We start from the raw sequence: 18,796 nt of genomic DNA, 5'->3' as shown, positions 1-18,796 counted from the left end.
GAGCAATCTGACAAATCTGCTCGCTCATCTTTGTTGAAAACTGACCCAGCAAAACCAAAACAAGGCCAGAGATTTTGGGACATGTCTTTGGGTCATACTGCTCAAAAAGCCACATCTCTTACAGTTCCACTAACAACTGAGCTACTAACAGGACTCTTACTGCTGCCCTAACAGGAAGGTCTAATTTCTTTTCCTGTGGGGAGCCTAGCACTTACCAGATTGAATTACCCATTTTCTCCCCTCTCCACCCCTGCAGAAAGATGAAACCCTCCCCAACTAATGAATTGGCTGGGGAAAAGTGGAAGTGCAGGGATCCAACACAGGTGCTTGTAAAAGGTAAGCAGCAAGTAAAGTAAGAAAGACCTTTCTCATCAGCAGTAATCTCACAGCATCTCTGAAGTCACACGATCTGTTGTTAGGTGCTTAGCACAAAATGGTAAGATGACTTACACAGAAATTAAACCACCACCATGATAGCGTCCTGTCTTTGCCATCACCGATCAACTCCACATTGTCAGAAGACTGAGAAATCGAGAGGCCGGGTCCTATTTCTTCTTGGAAATGCAGAACCTTTCAACTTATCTAAACTGTTCCTCACAAAGAGAATGCAAGGGAAAGCCTTAAGGAAATAATTGACCTGATGTCCAGCAAAGCAAGTGTCTCCACAAGCTTCTGTCACCAATAAATTTTGAGACTCTTCAAGGATTTTCATACCTAATAGGACATAGTTTCACTCCTGACTTTAAAAACTGTTTCCTTCCCTACACAATTCTTTGCAAATGCAGATCATGAGAATCATTCACACCACAGATTTTTATCCCTTTGGCACCCCTGTAAATGTTCAGCTACATCCACAAATCTGCAAATTGCCTGGCCTTTCTAGAAACAGGATTGTCTCTAACTGTAAAAGAAAGGCACCTTTCAAACTCATGACAAGTTAAGCCTTTAACTACATTACCCTTCACTTGTTTAAAACAAACATGCAGTTACTCCTTTATTTTTAGAAAGGTGTCCCTAGAATGACATAGATGTAGTGGGTGTAGGGGAAATCCCAGTACAGTAATCTTGGTGAACTGCAGCAATTTCAGTGTCTTTAAAAGGACAGTTTAAACTGAATTTTTCAGTCTGAAGTTAGCAACTAAATATGGAGATGTCAATAATGAAGGCTGACAGTAGTTTAAAAGTAACAGAATTTAAACAGCAGGTACAATATATCTGTTTTAAGTAATTTGTGACTTTTCTTTTACTCAGTGATCTACAATTCCACGGAAAATTCCAAATCCTGAAATAAACTAATAACTTTATTTTAGTGAGAGACTGGCATTTCCATTTTTGACTCTCAAACAGCAATTTAGTAATTTAGCACAAGCCAAAGCGTCTTTCAGCATCCAGATTTGGAAGTTCAACCCTAAATATCCACCTGCTGTACAACACACTGGAGTCGCTTTCCCTACTTTAAGTGGTGGCACATAATTAAAGCATATATATACAGCTTGGTTAGCCCATCTTCTTAATCACTGAACACCTAAGCAAAAAGCTTTTTACAATCTTGAAGACATGACAAAGCCAGACTGCAGCACACCTTCCCTCTAAACTCAGGAAATGACCAATGTAATTAGTACTAACTTCTTCCTCCATGACAATGGTTTTGTCATTTGTAAGTTAGTCTTTAATTCACAAGAGCACACGGGAATCCTTTACATATGCACACACCCACACTGCATAGAGCTAGCTTGGCATCCCTGCACTGGTGTACTGTCAGGTAATCTGGTCATTATATCTTAGAATGACACACAACCCAATGAATTCTCTAAAACACTTTAAGAAAGCTAACTTGGACATCCCTAACAGAGCATGCTGCAAAAGCACCATCTATAGTCCACTGCCACTTAGATCTACCACCTCACTGGTTTTGGGCAACAGAACTTACGTCTCTTCACCGCTCTCTCACTGTTTTCTAACTGAAAAGAAAAACTCAATTCCTTGTTAAAAGAACTTTGCTAATAAAAACTTTCCTGTTTACAGGTCTTTGTCTCCTTCTCAGCTAAGAAGCCACCGGCTCATGAAGCTAGGAATTGCTTCAGGACACTGCAGTCTGCCACACTAGTTGATGTAATTAAAACCTAGCACACACTTTTTCACTGCCCCGTTTGCCTGATGGCTGCAAGCATGCCCGAGCCTGAGCTAGGGCTCTGATTCTGCCTGAACTTAACTTTCCAGCAACTCCCAGCTAACCTGACCTGGCTCTGCTCCAGCTCAAACCCATTTTTCAATATCAGATGTTGTACAAACTGCTTGCATCCTAAATCTTGATCATGCTCTTACTTTATTTTTCAGTTGACACAATGCCTGACTCCAAAACTGGAAGTGTATTTAGATTTATCCAGTGCCAAAACTATTTCCTTTTGACTCATTAATGACAAATGAGGAAGGGCAGAGGAGGAAGACAAGTATAAAAGAGAAGGTTTAAGCCATAAAGCACCACATCTGGTCAGCATCTCTAGAATAGGATATGTTTAAGTCCAACAACAATGTCTGTAGTCCCCAGATCACCTCTGAGATGTAAAATGAATATACTCAAAGAGGCACAATAGAAATGAAGAGACTACATAAGATATGTAAGCAACAGACAAACACACCCCCCCCACACCGATTTATGAGAAATTTGACAAGTATCCACCTAATCACCCAACATTCAGATACAATTAAGTTTAAACTTATTCTTAGCAAATAAATCAAGTAACCTGTTTGAATCCCCCTCTTCATTTAGTGGAGTCTATTTTAAGAGAGAAATTTTGCTTTAAAGGCTGTCTACCTTCAAGGTGACTGACCTGCAAGGAGTGAGAGCAATGGCAACATCCTTTGCTTTTTCATTTTCCCGTTCCTCCATCTTTAGGCAGGAAAATACTGTCAACTACGGTCTCTATGCAGGCTCTAAAGAGCAAGAAGATAGGAAGCATGCAAAATGTAAGACCTTTTTTTTTCCTCTTAACTGGAGCAGGTACTGGCTTTGAATAGCTGAGACAAGTATTTACACACACAAGTATTTGACATAACTGAACATTAGAGATGTCTAATGCAAGACTTAGCTAGAAAAAACAAGGGAAGCTACTCTTTAAGAAACAGCATTATCACATAAACTGGATTCTAATGCTGTCTCAAGTATAGAATCTCTCCAAAGTACAGATTCAGATTGCCTCCATTTCAACTGCCAGTGACACTTCAGTAACTGCCTTGCACACTTCCCAAGACACAACTGTTCATAAAACCACCATGTCTGTGCAGCCTCTCACTAGTCTGTCCATATTACTTTTTGTCATTAATGTATTAGTGTGATGTATTAATCTAACTGCTTGGTTCTACTTCTTCATGGCACACTTAAGTACTCGATAAACTAGAAGAGCAAGTGCACACTTTATATGCACATAGACACTTTCCCAGTAAGGATTCTCTTTGAAGGATGAGCAGATCTTTGAATAAACCCATTTGAACAGAAGGAGGAAAGGTTAACAAGGACAAGTCACTGAAAATGAAGCATTTTAAAAGCTTCACATCTGACAAGGACTCTGAACATGGAACTTGCTTTCTGCCTCTGTCCTTATCAGATAAACCACCGAAAAAGTGTCTCCTGGACATTTCCTTGAATAGTTTGTTGAAGCAGTCTCGAGCAAAACGCAAACCAAAGTGATGATGCTAAGAAAGTTGAGGAATAAGCTACCTTACTTTAGAGGTGAATGAAAAAACTGTACACTTATTGCTTGTAAAGTTTTCCTAACAAGCAACCACACAATGACAAATTCAAGTAAGTTCAAATACCATTGGTAATTGGCCCTAATGTGCTAATTATGAAAGTAGGGTGTGGGGGGGATTGGTGGGTTTCTTGGTGGTTTTGTTTTTCTTTTAGTTTTCTTTCAATTCCTTCAGCTTCAAATTTTGGGTTTTGATTGAACTTTGTTATCTTTCTGAGGAATGAGAAAGCAAATAATCCAACATTTTCAAGTGATATTAAACCACATGAAGCTGTAACTGGAGCTCAGCCCCAGGTCAAAGACATGAACTAATACAGTCACTTACTTGAAGATATCCCCAAGGCTTGCTTATGTGAACTAGTTGTTCAGGTATGAAATTAAACAAATTGTCCTTCCCAGAAGCCTTATCATTTTCAGAAGGGAAGATTATTTAGCACTTCACAGACACCACAATTCTTGTTCAGACACTGACATTCTGGTTGCATTAGGAAGTTGCAGTGTATTCAGTAAAATTTTCATAACTCTTCTGCCCCAGCACATTTACCTCTCTGGAAAAGAGGCTTTGTTAGAACCACCTTGGGAATAGCATTCCTAAATTAATCTCAACTATTTGCATGAGAAAAAAAAGTTTCAAATACTAGACTGACAGATGAAACAAATTGCCTGACTGGTTCACCTGCTTACAATTAGTAGTGGAGGGGGAAAAAAGCCAAGGGGAAAAAAAAACCTACCCTGTTCTCAGAAAGGGGATACCAGGCCTGAGATGGAACAAGATGACAATGGTCAGACATTTGGAAAAATAGCACTAGTTCAGTCACGGGACCAACCAAGGTCAGAGGATTATGCCTTTGCAGAAAAGGTTTTTCCCATTTCTGATACTGGAGCAGTCTCAGATGGCCAAACCTGAATCTTTCTCATTGTCTGTACCATCCAGATTCCACTATGTTTTGAATCTCTTGGTTAAGAACCTCTTCTTCAGGTAAACAATTACTTAAGAGAAGATGTGTGCTGTTGTTAATATTCCCACATACTTGCATGTGGGAAAGTCTTAAATTCTTATCTGTCAACTCCAAGGAGGGTTTTTTTTTCCAGAATAACTTCAGTGCTTAAGCAGAACCTCGACAATATAACCAAAAGTGGAAGTCTTATCATTTTCACCAACTTTTAGATGCTTTAAGAATAAAAACAATTGAGATAACCCTTTCTCAAGAGGGTAAGTGTACCTCTTATAAAAGATAAATTAAAATACTCCAGAGCTGACTTCCACATATTGATAGAAAACATTATTCAGAAATCAATTCTGAAGACAGATACACTGAAAAGCTGACTGGGTCTAACTAAAGACTTTTATATTCAAGATTCCTGGAAGTAAAGCTATTTCATTAGTAATGCAGACTCTTTGGAAGAGAATCAACTGTTCAGTAAACAAAGCTAGTAGCAACTTTTATTTCTAGTTTTCACCTGGTTTTGATAGTTTCTGGGTTTGACACATACGTATTTTGTCAGTTGAACAACTAGTTCTTCTGGGCACTAATACAGTAATTTTTCTTGGACAAAAATATTTTTTCAATTATGTTCAAATATTTTAACTGATATCAGAGAATCTACAGAGCACTTTTAAATAGCTGAGTGGTTAAGCTTATTCAGTGACATGAAGTCATACCAACCACCTGAGAAACGGCCAGAGAGATCTGAGCACAAGCTACTGCAGCACAAACATGGCACCAAGGTTTAAGCTGCTCCTTGAACTGCCCACGGGGACACTTACACAGAGATAGCTTAACCAAGTTTTCTTCCTGAAAGGAGTTACCTTGATTAATACTGCACACAGGGACCATTTCTGCAAAGCAGGTAACAGAAGCTGACCTTGTAAGACTTGCTCCACTGTCTATAATTAGTATACTGAATAAAATTTGGTTTAGTTTTTTTTCTTAAATCAGTTAACTCTCAGCTAGATCTTCAATCTGAACACAAATCTGATGCATATTGTAAGGATGAAAACTGCCTGCTTGAAGCCACTGATATCTCAAGATGAAAGCTTCCTGATGTGAGAGACTAACAAGCATGTGCAACTTGCAGTAGATTCATACAAAGTATAAAAAGGCTTCTCAAAGCAAGTGATGTAACAAACACTCTTATGCTACTAAGAATATGCTATCCTTCAAATGCTTAGCGAGTTCAAGTTTCAACTTTGTGCAAAAATTCCAATCTGTCAATTCAAATTTGGAGTACCTTATAAAACCTATGCTATAGAATCTACTTAAGCTTTAAATGGAATTTGTAACATTTATCAGATATATTCTTATTTTTGGTGACCGTTGGCCATGGTTTTACATTTTCTCCCTACCTCTGTAAAATAGTCACGATTCCCCAGGAAAGTTGTTTGTGAATGTTCTACCAGTCAGATTTACAGTTAAAATTATGACCTTGCAATTCCTGGAGAAGCTGCATTGCAAAGAAAATCCAGGCAGGCAATAAACAGAAAAAAATTCCAATTTTAAAAAATACTACAAGTATATTAAATTCTGATAATGCATAATTACGGCATTATAATATCGTGCTATGCGTAAGCTAAGTATTCAACCACACAGCAAGTTCTGAGAACCAGGCCAGCAATTTACTGCTGTGAATTTGGCTCTGTCATTGCAGAGAAGCATTAGTATTTAGCTGTAAAACTTGTACAAATCAATTGATTGCCACATCATAGTATTCACAACATGCTTTACCTGATATGCATATTTCTGATTAAAAGCAGATATAAGCATGTTTGTCCCCGTAATTGTTACAGTAAATTTTATCTTTCAAGCTATGAAATGAGATCAAACCAGCAGGACTACAACAAAGACATGCAAGTTTTCCAAGTCAAGATACTTCTCTTGTAAAATGCACTCATGTAATTTGAAAGCTATTTCAAGAACAAGCTTGCCAGTTGGCTTAAGATACTCTTCTTTGGAAAAAGGGATCTTAATTTCTCTTGCAGAAGCAAGACCTGGCCTCAAATTCCATGTGGTATCTGCTTAACATCTGGCAATCCTAGCTCTACCTTGATTGTGACACTGGCTGCTGAACCAGTAAAGCCTTGTATTGGGTTTCCTCCCACAGACATAAGCCAATGCTCAGATCAAATAAAATTCCAGGATCACCTGAATTTTTGTGACTCCTCTTTATTTTTCTCCATAACCTACACAGCATATACACCCCGGCAACGCCAGATCTTGTATGTCAAGGTACCTGAAAACTGGTACTATCTTCACTATAAAAGGTTTGGTTTCAATTCAGGTTTGTTTAGATTACTAACACACTGTCGAGGCACATATATATATATATATTTCCATCATTATATGATTTTTTTTTTTACTGGCCATTTAAAACCAGCTTGTGTAGGGCCTTTATGTTCAAACCATCCTTCCATAGTACAGTTTACAGTATTTCTATTACAAATCAGGTTGGTAGCCCGAGAGCAGTCTTACAAATTCCCATACGTCATTTTAATTAGGATTAGGAGTTATATCTGTTGAAAAGACACTGATTCTATGCAAATTGAGAATACTCGCTACTAGCATTCATTAACAGGAATAAAATTAGCTCTTCCATGATAAATGAACCATACCAGCAACATCCCAAGTAATTTTAACTCATGTCTTTTTTGACCTCTCAATCGATACTTCCCTAATAGAAACATGGTATTTGAACATGACCAGCAAACGTCACACAAAGTCACCCAAAATATACCTAACTTCACAAACAGTTCTTTTGTTATAGCCTCAGACATCTGTCTGAGGGTAAGCTGAGAAAGACATACACTAACACCCAGCAACAACCACCATCTTCTGCCACATAGTTTTGCAAACTCTGCAGTAGTAGAGGTGCAACCTTAACTGCCTCTTTTCACAGTTAACTTCAGTGGCTGAATCCACTGATGAACATGAGTTTGTAAAAGGTCTGAAGTGCTTAACTGAAGTGGGTGAAACTTGGGTAGAACATCTGTTGTTTCTGACAGTGAGGTAGTAGCATCTTGAATCTAGGGATGGTTGCTCCTCAGAGAATGTCCAATTCACAAGCATACCTTAAGTAGGAGATGACAACTGCAGTTGACTTTCACACCTCTGCCCATATGGAGATGCACAGACAACTTGGTTGTTCCTGAAGCAACTGCTAAATTGTCACAAGCTCCAGCACAGCTTATTAAAAAAAAAAAAAAAAAACACAAAACCACCACACCCAATCCAACCAACCAAAAAAACTAAACCCCACAAAAAACCCCATCCACTAAAAACATCCCCCACACTGGACCTCCCCACTCCTCTCAAAACAAAACCCAACCCAAAAACCAAACTAACAACCCACAATAAAACAAATGCCTGCTAATCTTAGCATGCAAAGCTGTGAACTGCATAGCTCTGCATCTGCTTTGTGAGTAGCTGATGCATCTTAGCCCTCCAGAAGTCTCATTTAATGGGTAAGGAATTTCCAAGAGAGGGGAAAAATCTGACAGTTGGAAGTATAAACCCAAAGGTAAGAAATTCACACTTGCAAGCCTGAGCTTATAGACATGAGGACACCTACACAAAAACCGAATAATTTTAACCAAATGAATTTGAATCACAGTCATCCCTACACCACTTTCTATTACACGGACTAGATCTTCACTAGAGAGTTACTAAATTAACTAGAGATAAATTTGTTTAATCAGGTCTCCACGAGATTCTATTTGAATCTTCTTAAGATCACTCTAGTTCATGTTTAGACCATACTTTTTGATTCCTCTGCATCTTCAAAGCTTGTCAATTTCTGGAGAAACCTGTCATACCTCAAGACTCTCTTTGCTTTAAGTCAAATTATATTGGGTTTGCATGGCAAGGTTTGGGTAGCAGCAGTGCTACATGGGTGGTTTCTGTGAGAAGGTGCCAGAAGCATTCCCCGTGCCTGACAGCCAATGCCAGATGTCTCCAAGATGGAACTACTGCAGGCCAACAGCAACAGGGGTAGCACCTCTGGGATAACAGATTTAAGAGAGGGAAAAAACTGCTGGGGGAAGAGTAACAGCGGAGAGAGGAGTGAGAATATCTGAGAGCAACAACTCTGAAGACACCAAGTGAGGAAGGAGCAAGAGGAGGTGCTCCAGGTACCAGAGCATATTTCCCTGAAGCCCATGGTGAGATACCTGTCCCCCTGCAGCCCATGGAGGTCCATATTGGAGCAAAGATCCACTTGCAACCCATGGAGGGCTCTAGGTCAGAGTATGCAGATGCCCAAAGGAGGTTGTGACCTTATGGAAATCAGGTGCTAGAGCACTCTCTTCCTGAAAGACTGCACCCCCAGAAGGGATTCATGTTGAAGAAGTTTGTGAAGGACTGTCTCCCATGGGAGGGACCCCATGCTGGAGCAGGGCAAGAGTGTGAGGAATCCTCCCCCTGAGGATGAAGCAGCAGCAGAGACAACATGTGATGAACTGACCATAGCCCTGATTCACCATTCCCCTGCACCGCTGGGGGAGAGGTGGCAGAAAATGTAGGAGTGAAGTTAAGCCTCAGAAGAGGGAGGAGTGAGTGGAAGGTGTTTTTAAGATTTGGTCTTATTTCTCATTATCCTACTCTGATATGACTGGCAACAATTTAAATTGATTTCCCAAAGCTAAATCTGTTTTATCCTTTGACAATAACTGACAAGTGATGCCTCCTTGTCCTTAACTTGATGCACAAGCCTTGTGCTGTATTAGAGAGCACGCAAAGGAGGGCAATGAGGATGGTTCCCCTTAAAGGCCTTGAGGGGAAGCCGTGTGAGGAGCAGCTGAGGTCACTTGGTCTGTTCAGCCTGGAGGAGACTGAGGGAAAGACCTCACTGCAGTTGCAACTTCCTTGTGAGGGGAAGAGGGGCAGGCACTGATCTCTTCTCTGTGGTGACCAGTGACAGGACCCGAGGGAATGGCCTGAAGTTGCAGCAGGATTAGATTGGATATCAGAAAAAGGTTCTTCACCCAGAGGCTGGCCAGGTGCTGGAACAGGCTGGAACAGGCTCTCCAAGGAAGCAGTCACTTCCAACTCAGCATACTTTGTGATATTTTTTCTCTCTCGTCTAGTTGAAGAGGGGATTAACAGAGCAGCTTTTGGTGGGCACCTGGTGTCCACTCTGGGTCAACCCACAACACAAATCAAACACACTGATAAGGTAACAGAAGATGTCCAAAGTATACTGAAATTTAAAATTGGCTCTAGAGGTTTGGATGGGAAGAACTTTCTAAATACAAATCAGCATGTCTGATCTCTTAAGAGTCATCGACTATTTAGGCTATGAAAATCACCACAGCATTTGAAAAAGCATTACCACTACATGCTTCATAAAGTTAAATACATGCATCTCAAAACGATCTATATTTTGGCAAAGCCCAAGTAGAAGAATGACCTTGTAGTCTACCCTGACTGTTACAGTGAAGCAAGTTTATCCTTCAGGAAACCAGTCTATTGTTTCCACATTGCTTAGGGTGCTTGCAGTTTACCCAATGCATACTCTGTTTAGGTTCCTGTGATCTATGACTTCAACCTTCTGTAGGCAAGTCTGTGAACGGTTCCTTATTTTCACTTCTATTGTCACAGCAGATTCATCATTCAGCTTGGAAAAGAGGCTTCAGCTGTCCAGTGAAACTTACAGCACCAAATTTCATTCAAAAAGTAGTGCCACAGTAAGATTAAGTAATGGAAGAACTGCATTACCTGTAAACACAAATATTTTCAAGCTGACGTAAAACTGACATTTTTGGAAAATGCATCTTAAGATTGTGCCTCCAGCTAGAAGCAGTACCAGTCAGCAAGACTGCATATTGTTCAAAATTGCAGTTAAACTAAGTTCAAACTGACATGCACTTAATGTTGCTTCCTCACTGGTTTCCTGGCTAAACAGGATCCAGATTTATAGCAGAAAAGGTAGCATCAGTACTTCTTTGTTCTTCAGGAATAAAACTGTACAACCTATTTGATCTTTTCATTCCAGGCATTATGTGAAATATTCTTATTTCTCATTCTAATTCCTACTCACATTGATACAGCACTTTTCTTCTGAGATTACTCTTCAGAGTTTGATGAAAAGCAACACATAGATCAAAAGGATGCCAAACACAAGCACACACAGTGGCCTAAAGCACTTAATCGTAAAAACCTCCTTTTCAGCTACTCCATCTTTGCAGAACTTCAGTTACCACATTCAAGTTTTCTACGTGAGATCTCTGGATGAACCTCAATTTAGCTTTGGGCATTTCCTGAAATAAAAAGTTTAGGGAGATCAGAAAAAAACCCCAAACAAAAACAAAAGAAGATCATTAAAAATATAAGCCACGGACTTGCTTAAATATAAAGAAAGGTGAAAAGGTAACAATAAAATAAGAATATACAATGAGCACAGGTATAACACAGCTATAATTCAGAAATGCTTGTTTCCCTCTCTAGTACTCAGATGTAAAAAGCAAGTAGAAAATTGTACATCAAATATAAGAATATTTCAAGACCACACATCCAGTTAAAAAATTAGTTATGAATGCCTGTTTACTACAGTATCACAGACTTCTCTCTAATGGCCCCCGAACTTACTCAATGTCCCTGATGATTAAGTGCCAGGGTGTCTCTTCTTTGGTGAGATCTCATCTAATCTGCTACTAAGTGAAAAAAGATATCAGAAAAATGGAAGAGTGATATTCTGCAGCATGACGGTCAGCTATTCTTGCCTCTTTCAGTGTTCCATCTTGATGCCACAGGACTACTGCAGTCTCTTAGATTCCACCAAGTCCTAAGATGACAATTTGGCACTTTCTAGAAGCACATTCTCAAATAAGTAATGTCAGTTGAGGTTAGATTTTTGAACACAACACTTCACAGCCCGCAAAGAACATAAGTCCAAGGCACTTCAAACTATATACTTGTTGATGTAAAACTAGGTTAGAAATTCATCTCTGGATTGGTACTATATTTGTGAGAATTCTGAAGGTGAGTTCACACTTGCCATGAACTCGTTTCTGATGCTGCTCTCTATAAAACCCATGAAAGCACATTTCATTTTCTGTACGTTTCTAATAACATAAACAATAGACAGCAAAGAACAAAAGGACGATTCCCTGAATGGGAGTAAAATCACCACACTCACAGAATGTCTACTGCCCATCAAATCTCCATTTTAAACAAGTCAGAAGGATCACAGAAAGACAGTATGATATATATTTATATAGTTAGTATGAATAAGGATTACTCCAGAAGTTAGTAAGCATTAAGTGTAAGAGTCAGGTTTTGCATGCCATATTAATTTATACACTCTTCCTACCCAAAAAAAATCCTTCAGCAATATTATATGCAAAAATAAACCACATGAAGCCAAGTAGGCTATGTTTATGGGTCATCTTGTACATCAAGTTTTCAGAATGTTACCTTGTAAGTAGCTTCAGAGTGAAAGACCACAGGACGGTTACTGACTGCATCTTACAACTTCTAACAATCCACCATAACCACTTCACATTTGCAAGATTAATAAAAGAGGTTTATGAACACTATGTTGCTAGGTTGCCCCCAGGCAAGCCTGGACACACAGCCATACACACAGAGAGCCTTGGATTGGAAGGGACCTAAAAGATGATGTAGTTCCACTGGTCATGGGATACCACCCACTTGAGATCAGGTTGCTCAGGGTCTCGTTTAGCCTGGTTTTGAGAGGGGGCATTCACAGCTCAGTCTCAACTGTAAATGTCACTTTATAAATAAATAAATAAATAAATCTAGTCCTAAATACTGTATTGAAGAAAGTAAGATTTTTAGGTAACTTCCACTTAAGATATTACTTCCTTTCCACATTCCAGTTTATCCTTCTCCACACTCAGACTACCATTATTGTCTGGGTTTTGATGCAGTCCAGCTACTGTTCAGTTTGCTAGTTTCATCTCAAAAAATACTGACCACATACAAAACCTGTAGAAAAATCAAAGTAGCTGGTAACTAGCTGAGCACCCTGCAACTACCAATAACACTTGCATTTCAGTAGTGCTGAGGTGCCACTTGTAGTAATGCACAGGTCCTACTTCTGTCTCCTGTACCTCTCCCCTCTGGAACTCCACACAGGTAACTCAGAAGTATCTGAAGTTCACCTTTAACACAGATGTGGTGGTCCTTTGTTTTTTTTTGGTTGGTTGGTTTTTTTTGCTTCTTCCTGAGATACTAAACCATCTTTTTAAGAAACTTTACTGCAGACTTCACTGCCAAAAAAAAAAAAAAAAAAAAAAGTGAAGCACAACTGGTTAGGTTGCAGAAACAGAGACTGTGAGTGGAAAAAATAGGACAAGACTTCAAAAGCTAAGACAACCAATGCAGAGAAACAGAAACAGTTGCAGGGACTATATGTGTTCACAAATTATTTCAGATGAAGACAAAGCTAGACAACATACATTATTTGGGCAACAGATAGCAAATTAATTTGAGAAAAAGCTTTCACCATCTAAAGTCTCAAAAAGTTATGGAATAAGCCACACTAATGGAAATACTGTTGAAACACATATTTTCCTTTAATCCAGATTACCTACCAAAATCAGGTACTAACTGACTTAGTAACAACTGCTATAATTAAAGCAAGTAACATTCACTTTGATGTCAACAAGTCTTGATGCAAAGAGCATATTCTTTCTGTGCAAAAGAATTTTAACTACAAATCCCTGCTTTAAGTTTGTCTTCAGTTATGAAAATAAACTGTTCTACTGTTCTCCTGTTCCAGTTCAATGCTGTCCGAAAACTTAATTATATAAAGTCTCTCACAGCTCTACAATTAGAGTTACACTGAAAATTATTTCATGAATAACAGTGGCATACAACATCCTATTCACAGAAGACCTGGTCAAGTCATTCAGATTTAACACACCTTCCTGTGTTGCAACAGCTGCAGGAATGATACCAAGTGATCTAAGAAAGCACAGATTTCCTGAAGAGAATCTCAAGCTGGAGAGAAACATGAGATGCTGCTTGTCTGCCCAGGATGCAAACACCAATCCATTAGAAGGACTAGGCTGTCCAACTCCTGCACTATGCTCTGGCCTTCCTCCCTTGGTCAGGAATGAACTAACCATGTGGGCTGTAATTGGAAGTCTCTTTCTGTAGCTGCATTGCAGGGATTTACTTCAAATAACATCAATTCCTTAGATTAATAACTAGAGAGCTGACTGGGACAGTGTACAAGATATTGCCAAATGTTTCCTCTTCTTCCTGGTTCACCTCTACAAAACTCCTTTAACTCTGCAACACATGGTCCTCTAGGGTCTTATAGTGACTTTCACTGTACTGTTTCAGTAGTAAAAATCACTGTTAGAACACTATTCTTGAAAAAAGAGCATCCTGAATAACTAGAGGGCCCCCAAATAATTTTATATTTCAAAAGTTGCTTAACAGACAGATTTCCAGCCTGGTGTTTACAGCCTTCCTCCCTTTCCTTGTTGCTAGAAGAGAACATGCAGCCTGTCAGGAGCTCACAACACCATGCATAAGCAGACACATAAAAATAAAAAAACCTTTATCACTTTTAGTTGTCCAGTGTTTCTTTAGGCATTCTAAAGCTTAGCAGATGAGTTTCAAGCAAGAACCTACTGCTGCTTTTGAAGGTAACGTCATTCAACTGCTCCATGAAGAAACAATTTGTACCAGCAGGAAAGTCTTTGACTTTCTCCAAATAGTGTTTGCCTACTACAAGCAAACTGCCATAGCTTCATCAAAGTACAGCTTCTACTATGCCTGCCTCACTCAGTTTTCTTGGGTTTGACAGGCCCTGAGGAGAAAGCCATACATTAGATGCTCTGAGATACTAAAGCTCTACTACAGTCAGCTGTTAAACAACTTTGAAAACTCAGTCAACTTGAAAACATGTCTCCTATTAATGGTATTGAAGTACAAAAACACTTCTTTTTTCCCCCTTGTCTATGCAAGACGAATAGAAACTGATCATCTTAACGATATCTGAGCAGGAAAACAAAGTTTGTCTTCAAATATAAAGGTGTAATTACTTTAGATACTCCTTTAATCTCTCTGAACAAGAAGGCTGTCTAAAATATCCCTCTACCTGACCTAGATGCAACAGAACACAGCAGAAGCCAGTCCCAACTCAGCAGGGATTCAGCACACTGACACCACATAGTGCACTTTGGTCTGCTTTTGGATTTGTTCTGAGGTAAAGGAATGGCAGCATTTGCAAACACAAGCTAAACATGAACTTCTGTTGCACAGAGTATGCTTAGTGATCTGTTTACTAAGAGAGCAATTTTGATTAAAACTCACAATAACTTGAGCGTAACTTGAAGAACACTCAAATGTCAGTTAAGTACCTGAAAGTCATCTAAGCATTATTTAGACCAACCAATTCACAGAGGATCCACCTACCCTCTCAGCACACATCCAAGGACATCAGAGTGCCTGTTTTTATCTTTAAGATATTCTTATCCTTAAGAACACCTCTCTGTACCTCACCCCAAGCAGCCAGCAGAGCTCTGCAGATGACAGGATTGGCACTATAGCAGTAAGCATCAAGCACTCAAGTACTTCTGTGACTCTTGCACTTCCCACATCCCAGATGATAGGTGGACAACTGTTTATTTTAGTTCCCTGTCACATTTACTAACTGTTAGATCACAAGCCACAGTGTAGTCTTCAGCACACCTCGTTCCTCAGTCATACAAGCAATTTCTCTCCTTTTGTAGGCCCTCACCTAGATTCCCATCTGTTTGCCTCTGCTCCAGAAAGGCTCTCAATTAAAAAGACAGTCAGTTTTACTCTGCAAAACTGGCACAGCACAAAAAGAACTGTCATGGCTCACTTCAGATTTATTTTTGATGAACTGTCCTACAACAGAGCTTTGGAACAAAATAGCACAATTTTAATTCCACTCAGAAAACTTATCTGGTGCAAGCATATAGTAATAGAGGCATGACGCACAGGTACAGAGAGTAAAAAATAAAAAAGACTACCGGGGTTTCTAGTCCCTCTATATACAAGTTCTGGTTTTACACTTATAGTCTTTCAACTCTGTTTTGCAGATTATTTCACCCCCAGGCAGACAGGTGCTCCAAGTATGATCATCTTTGCTGCAAAAAAGATACATGGCACTTATATTGCACAGTGCAACTCAAAACTCAGTTACGTGGGTACTGACAGTAACAGAATTTTACACTACAGCTCTAAGTCAAAACTGAAGTAGTTCATACCACTACAAGAAGCATCCCTGAAATCATACAGGTACCAAGGAAATAAAACACTGCATTTAATTAGTTAGAAAGTTTATTTTTGCAAAGCCTTCAATGTGAACAGACAAGGTAACCCTCACTACTCACTTTTTATCTAGAATGAAGTCTACAGGATAGACTTTTACTGAGAGCAAAAAAAAGGTGCAATGAATAAAGAAAGTGAAAATACTCGACTGTAGCAAGTTTGGTTGGTTATTTTCCCCTCACAAAAGCTTGCAATTTTAATATAGAGGCAAGTCATCCAAAAGGTAATAATCTGACTAGTGTTTAAAGTTTTTCATAAAGGTGAAAAGAAACTCTTTCCAAAGGGAAATATATTTATTTTTTAATGGCTGCTCTTTAAGGTAATGCAATTTCTTTTTTTGCCTTTTAATTATAATTCATGAAAAAGAAGAGTGTTTCTCATCTCCTTTTTTATAACAGTAATTTCAATGTATACTGTCAAAGACTACTGAAAAGTCTTTGTCATACACTGTCTACACATCTCGCACTTGGATAAGATATAGCTGTTATATGCTGAAAATTACAAATTACACTAATCAAAACATGTAAATGCAAAACCACACACACGACCTGTGTGATTTTCAAGCTGGGCGTCTGACATACCCTCTCTTTTAGAACTGTTTTACCTTACTATCATACCCCGAAACAGTACAGAAAAAGACTTTCTTTTTTTTGTTTCCTTTACCCTGAGCAGCACAACCCATTCCTTGAAAATGGAAATGGGAGCAAGAGCACACTGTTCTTTTTTCGGAGAAAACCTTGGTTTCTTGTTCTCTTTTGTAATCTGGGGGCAGTGGGAAAACAGTTGGATTTGGTTTTATTTTCTTCTTTGCAAACTTTGATTTCCTTCCACCACTTATATACAAACGCGAACAGAAGGGTGCAAGGATCTCAGGTTTATTAGACGGGTCTGGCGCAGGAAGTGTCAGTCAAATTCTTCCATTTGCTCTGACACGGGTGGTGGTGGGGTGCTCGGACAAGACAAACATCCCTGTCATCCCCTTTTCATTTTGTGATAGGCCAGAGAGAAGCTCGCTGGCCAGGGCGCTGCCCGCTTGTCCCGCTCCGTGGCCACCTCCGGCGCAAGCCCCGCGGGCTGCCCGACCGCCCGCCCCGCCCGCACACACCGGCCGGAAAGAGCGAGCGGCTTCTCCCGGCGGCCGGACTAGGTGGGGCTCGGCTCGGACTTCCCGCTGACATCGCCGGCGGCCGCCGGGGACCGTCCCCTTCCCCGCCCGCGGCAGGGCCGAGCCGGGCGTCACCCGCCCCTCCCCGCGGCCGCCCGGGCCCCACGTCGCGGCCCCGACCCGCGGGGTTACAACTTTCCGCTTCCGCTCCAACTTCTGCTCCAGGGACCGGCGGGCGGGGGGCGGCGGCGAAAGGCAGGGCCGGGCCCCGGGCCGGGCCGCGGCGACTGTCCCTCGCCGCCCCGCTACCCCCACCCTCGCCGGGTCCCCCCGTGCCCGAGGCCGGACGCGGCGGCGGTTCCCGGTTCCTCCTCCGCCATGTTCCAGACTGGTGCCCCTTCCCTCACAGCGCGCCGCTCTCCGCCGCCCCCCTCCCACCACCGCCACCGCCGCCGCCGCCGCCCCCACCCCATCTAAGCCCTCCTCCCCGCCACCTGTACCAGAGGCGCCGCGCCGCTCCCCGCCACGGCGGCCCGGCCCGGCCCACCCGCGCTGCCCGCCGCGACCCACCGGACAGCGCCTCCGCTCGCCGCCGCCTCGCCGGCCGATGCCGCTGCGCCGCACCGCGCCCGCCCCGCCGCGCCGCGCTGCGCTCCGCTCGCCGCCTGTGCCGGGGCGCGGCTCGGGGCCGTCGCCGTGACGCCGCACGCCCAGCCTCGCTCTGGCGCGGCGGGGGCGGAGGGAGGGGAGGGCAGAGGAGGGGAGGGGTGACCCTGCCGCACCGCCCCCTGCGCAGGCGCGCGGCCGCCCCGCCCCCGGCGCTGTGGCGGCGCGGGAGGGGGCGAGGGGCGCGGCCCGCGGTGTGAGGGGAGCGGGCTGAGCGCGGTGTCATCGCGCGTCTGCCCCGCGTTCTTCGTTTTGGAGCCGTGGGTTAGTTACAGCTCAAAGGTGCCTCAAAAGCACGTTATGGTTGCTTTAAGTTAATTAAGAACACAAAAAGCTGCAAACGCAAATGCCAGTGCAGTTTTTCTCGCGTTTCTAAAAGGGTGCCGAGATCCACTGGTGAAGGGTGTTTCAGAAATGCTACATACTGCTGGTTTTATGTGGCTCATTACGCCTCTGGATGTGAACAGCTTATCATTAGCCTCGCTGATACAAAGCAGGATGCCCCTTGCCTGCAAATAACTATGGTATTTCTTAGCCTTTCTCTTATTTCAGTCCTAAATAATGTAAATCGCTTTTTGTTTTTTCCCCTGGGCGTCACTAATATTTTCCAGTTACACAGAGTTGAGCTGATAAAGGTTAAAAATAAATGAGCACTTAAGTTTCTAGGAAACACTTAGTAAGCAAATAGTTAACGTGGTACATTCAGATAAAACTTGTGCTCAGAGGAAGTCCGCAGCAGAGTGTGTAAAACTGACAGGAAGTTGCAGTGAGGCTTCTGGCAAGGAGAGTGGGTGTAGAGGAAGCACACGCTCTCCGTTTGTAGGGCAGAGATAGGAAAGAGAGACCATACAGCTTCCAGTGACCGTGTGGGAGACGCTGGAACTCAGAGCAGAGTCAAAGAACCACCGGTGGAATGAGAGCTGCCCTTGGTAGGGGCAGCTTCATCCAGATTCAAGGCATCCAGAAAGTGACGCATTTAAAAAATACTTTTCTTTCACAGTGTT

At 41.6% G+C, this 18,796-nt stretch overlaps 1 protein-coding gene across 2 annotated transcripts in view; it reads right to left on the bottom strand.

Moving 5' to 3' along the window:
- RAP1B (RAP1B, member of RAS oncogene family) overlaps positions 1–17,849 on the bottom strand; it is a 29,010-nt gene extending 11,161 nt beyond the window's left edge. Inside the window, exon 1 of one of the 2 annotated variants that reach the window (XM_050324045.1) lies at positions 17,697–17,849. The gene's annotated coding sequence lies outside the window, so the exon portion shown is untranslated. Of the gene's footprint in view, positions 1–2,831; positions 2,919–17,696 lie in introns of those variants that run through there. The other variant, XM_050324044.1, reaches the window with a different exon arrangement.
- Between the last annotated feature and the right edge of the window lie 947 nt (positions 17,850–18,796).

This window comes from Myiozetetes cayanensis, unplaced genomic scaffold, assembly GCF_022539395.1.
Source record: "Myiozetetes cayanensis isolate MyiCay16 unplaced genomic scaffold, myiCay2020 scf3, whole genome shotgun sequence".
In the NCBI taxonomy this organism is placed as follows: domain Eukaryota; kingdom Metazoa; phylum Chordata; class Aves; order Passeriformes; family Tyrannidae; genus Myiozetetes; species Myiozetetes cayanensis.
Note: the sequence above shows the minus strand (reverse complement) of the source record. Positions and strands in the feature narration are given on the sequence as shown.